The 4463-nt window shown below is 37.2% G+C and overlaps 1 pseudogene; it reads right to left on the bottom strand.

Annotated features, from left to right (window-relative positions):
* Window positions 1-2934: 2934 nt before the first annotated feature.
* On the bottom strand, window positions 2935-3631 carry LOC147867681 (small ribosomal subunit protein RACK1 pseudogene; annotated as a pseudogene).
* Window positions 3632-4463: the final 832 nt, after the last annotated feature.

Genomic DNA, 4463 nt, shown 5'->3' with positions numbered 1-4463 from the left:
TATTTCCACCCAAGCCTCTCGAAAAGAAGTGGGGGGTCAAAGGGTTTTGATGTAGGTGTGACCCGTTGTCGTGAAGAAAATCGTCCCTAGGCGAAAACCGAGTTTAGCATGTGTAAACCGGCCTTTGCACGCGAGCGCACTTTTCGTTGTATAGTAAGTAGGTAGGTACAAATCGGCTGAGGTAAGATCCTAGGTAGCACGCATTCAATAGGGAGAGAATCGGATTGGATCTCTGTCCGAAAGGACAGAGAGTTAATATGATGTAACGGGTGATAACAGCCTCCCTCCTTGTGCTATAAAAGAGAGGGAGAGGAGGAAGAGAAATATCACGCGTTGGGGAAGAGGAAGTGTTGTTGCAAAACGGAGTGCCGAGCTCTCTCTCCTCCTCCTCCGGTCGTCGGGAGCTCGCTGCCTCTGCTTCGTTGACAGCCCGTGTGCTTCAAGCAGAGGCTCTCTCCCGGCTGCTCTTTTTGGTTCCTGGAGTTGTGTGGCAGTCGTCTGTGTGCGTGAGTGGGACCCCGTGTCGGGCCCATTACCGGGTTGCCGGTTGTAACTGTTCGAGTTGTAAACTATTGATTTTAGCCCGGGGGCTCCACTATATTTAAAGAGGTTGTATCACGTGCATTCAAGATATCTTTTATAAACCCCTTATACATATGTTTTTTCACTATTTTAGAACCCTTTTGTAAAAAAACGATTAATAAAAATACCCCTTATTGTCAATATATATTTTGACAACTATTTTAAATACCCTTACATAGAAAAACACATGTATATCCTATAGATGTATATAAATATGCATTGTATTATTTGAATGTGTTGGGCATATTTTATGCATGGTTGTATGTATGTATGTATATGTTATGTGTGTATGTATTGCATGTGTATGTATGTATGTATTGTGTTGTATTCCATGTTTATGTATTGTATTGTATTGTATTGCATGTGTATGTATGCATGTACTATATTGTATTCCATGTTTATGTATGTATGTATGTATGTATTGTATTGTATTGTATTGCATGTGTTGTATGTATTGTATTATGCCATGTGTCTATGTGTCTATGTATGTGCATGTTAGATCTATGTGAATGTGTATTCTATACATGTCACAATAAAATAGGTTGGTAGTGATGCCAAAACTCATCACTATTGGCATCGCTCACATACAATCATTTTGTAACGTGTTTACTTTTTGTTTTTACTTTTTTTAACAAGCATTTATTTATTTTGTTCTTCATTTTGTATTTTTTGTTTTCCCTTTCTACATTTCTTTTGTTTAGAATGTGTTTGTTGTATGTATGTATGTTTGCTTGTTTGTATGTATATTTGCATGTATGTGAGCGTGGAGAGTATGTGCGTCTTCACACCACCTTCATTCAAAGAATAGGATCACACTCAATGCCATCTTCTTTGACATGCCTATGTAACATTGCATATATCATGGTTTCATGGAAGTGAAAAACGATATATCAAACAGAAGATATATCATAACAAGAATATACCATGTGATGTGCAAGAATAATTCACAACATTCAACTTGAGAAAGAACTTCACTGCATGAAGTTGCTACAATGACAAAACAAACACATACCGAGTTTTTCTCTAAGAAAACTTCAACATTTAAGTCCTTAAGCTCCTACAATGCAACCACACACAATACTTTTAACCTTTAAACATCTCTTCCATAGCCATAGCCATTAATCTCTCTACAAAAGAAACATAGCAAGTAAGCTATGGAACCCACAAAGGTTTAGATTCAAGAACATCTAATCTGAAAGGTTTGGTCTCAACAACAATATTTATCGTAGATAGGTTTGGTCTTGACAAATTAACTGTTACATAATGAAATAAACACATTGTGGGAATTCGTGTATCCAATTCACAACAAATAAAACCAAAATAGAGTTTCAATTATGCCTCTTGTATTGGTAACATACTTCAACATGACAAATTTACCTCAACCATGGAAACTAGCATCGCAACCATCATGCCGACCATAAGACTTGCATGAAACGTCGAAGCACCCCATTGAAGAGTATAAGGAATGTGAAGCTTAGAAATTCAAAATTAAACTAAATTCACAATTTTGGCAACCTTGATGTTCCATCTAAATATCAACTTAGATACATATAACTTGCAATATATAACTAGGAATTACTAAAAGAGAATCGGTAGAGGAACAATGATTTTATATCACCAAAAATGTGTATCCAATATTTATCCTTGAGTAACACATTGATGTAAGTGTTATTCACCATCGTGTTACATCATGCCCTTACATGTTCTTCCTTGCCCAAAAATAGATAACATTGAGATATACATGCACATCACTTATATTTATTGAGTTTCAAAGGGTGACTCTATCTAATTGCCCACACTTCAAAAATGTTGTTATATTGTACAATGAACAAAAGAAACAATCAATATGGCTCAAATTACCAAGGTGATGAAACAACCAATGACGCTCGACCAATCTAGCAGTTGGAAGCAATAACATCAAAGGCATGTTTGTAGGCTCCCATTACTATAAGGAGGCATGCATAGGCCCAAATGATAGCCACACCTATGAGTGTTGAGAATCATTCCAAAACAAAAATCCCAGTTTAAAATTCTTCAAGAACTACATTTTATGATTGTATCAAACAATGAAACTTTTGAAGTGAAAGCATAAACAAAATGCTCACAAAACACATTAAACAGGCATGTCATTACCTGCATGCGACAACAACTTTTGGATAATTATTTGGTTGATCCCTTTTTCCACAGTTTCCCAACTTGCAAGTATAAATAAAATTATTTCAATATCTGACCCAAAATCGACAATCCTTTCAACAAAAATGCATATTTCTTAATGTTTGATGCGTAAAAAAACCATACCCGTGGAAAAATCATTAGGAGGAGAAAAACTACACAACATGATTACAACAAACAACCGTACATACAACCCATAATGTCGAACTTTTTATATCAACTCACTTGCAATAGCATGGATGGATTTGCACATAATATTCCTTTGTGTGGAGGAGCTCCCAACTATGACCTATTGTTGTTGTAATTAGCGGGTGATTTAAGGTTATTAAGGTTCCACACCACATATTTGTCCCAAGAACCAGAAACCATGATAGGATTTGCGGTAACATGTGAGAATTAACCATGATACCCAACCGGTGTGTGCATCTCCATCTTGGATAGTATAGTTGCACTCGCCGAGAGTGTTCCAAAGCTTGATGAATCGATCCCTCGACGTGGAAACGATCTTACGATTGTTCACAGAGTGTCTTTAGAGTGTCCGGTGAATCAGCGGTTTGTGGCACCGGAGTAGAGATCCCACAGATGAAGCTCTCCCTCCCAACTCCCTTATAGAGCAAACTTCCTATCGGAAGAGATGAAAACATCTTATACGAAGTGACCATGACCTGTGAGACGTTTCTTCATATAGCCATAGTTTTCGTCTCGGGTGAGGGACCACACCACAAGAGACTTGTCTCGGCTTGTCTCGAGAAGCAGAGACGATCATGTACCCATCGATGATGGGGCAAGAAATGGAGGTGAGCCAGTCGTTGTGGCCGCTGAGTTTCCGCCACAGCTTCGATCTGTCTTTGTCTCTCCCCTCTTTCTTGTCCCACATCAAAATATGTATACTCCCCTCCCTTTCATTCTCTCCCCCCCCCCCCCATTTTTTGCTAAAACACGAATGTAATCCCCCTCCCCCTTTTCTTCCCCCCTTTTTTTGAAACAATTAGCGGGACTCTGTCACGGTGTTTTAAAAATAATGTTGTAGTGTGTGTGTGTGTTTATGTACACATGTGCCTTACATATGTATGCATATTTGGTGTGTGTGCATATGTATGTATTATATTGCATGTGTTGTATGTATGCCATGTGTATATGTATGTATCTACTATATGAGTAATTGTGTATGTTCTATGCATGTGCTTATGTGTGTATTGTGTATATGGCATGTGCGTATGTATGTATTGTATGTACAACATGTGTGTGTGTGTGCACACGTGTTCTATAGATGTGCTTATACATATATGTATTGTAAATTTGTATGTATAACATGTGTCTAATTATGTATGTGTTAATGTTAGTGTGTGTGTGTATTTTCTATATATGCATATGTATGTATGTATTGTATGTATCATATGTGTAGCATGTGTCTATATACGTATGTGTTATGTGTGTGTGTGTGTGTGTGTGTGTGTGTGTGTGTGTGTGTGTGTGTGTGTGTGTGTGTGTTCTTTATTTCTACATATACATATGTATGTATTATGTATTGTATATATAGCATGTGTCTATGTATGTATGTGTTATGTGTGTGTATTTTCTATTGATGTACATATGTATGTATTGTATTGCAGGTGTATATATGTATGTGTGTGTATGTACATATTGTATTGTATTGCATGTGTTGTATGTATTGTGTGTATGGCATGTGTGTGTGTGTGTGTTCTTTA

Source organism: Azolla caroliniana, unplaced genomic scaffold, assembly GCF_043228905.1.
Source record: "Azolla caroliniana isolate FFs.n. ecotype wild unplaced genomic scaffold, voAzoCaro1.0.p SCAF_2, whole genome shotgun sequence".
Taxonomy (NCBI): Eukaryota; Viridiplantae; Streptophyta; class Polypodiopsida; order Salviniales; family Salviniaceae; genus Azolla; species Azolla caroliniana.
The sequence above is the reverse complement of the archived record's forward strand: the minus strand, read 5'-3'. Positions and strand labels throughout refer to the sequence as shown.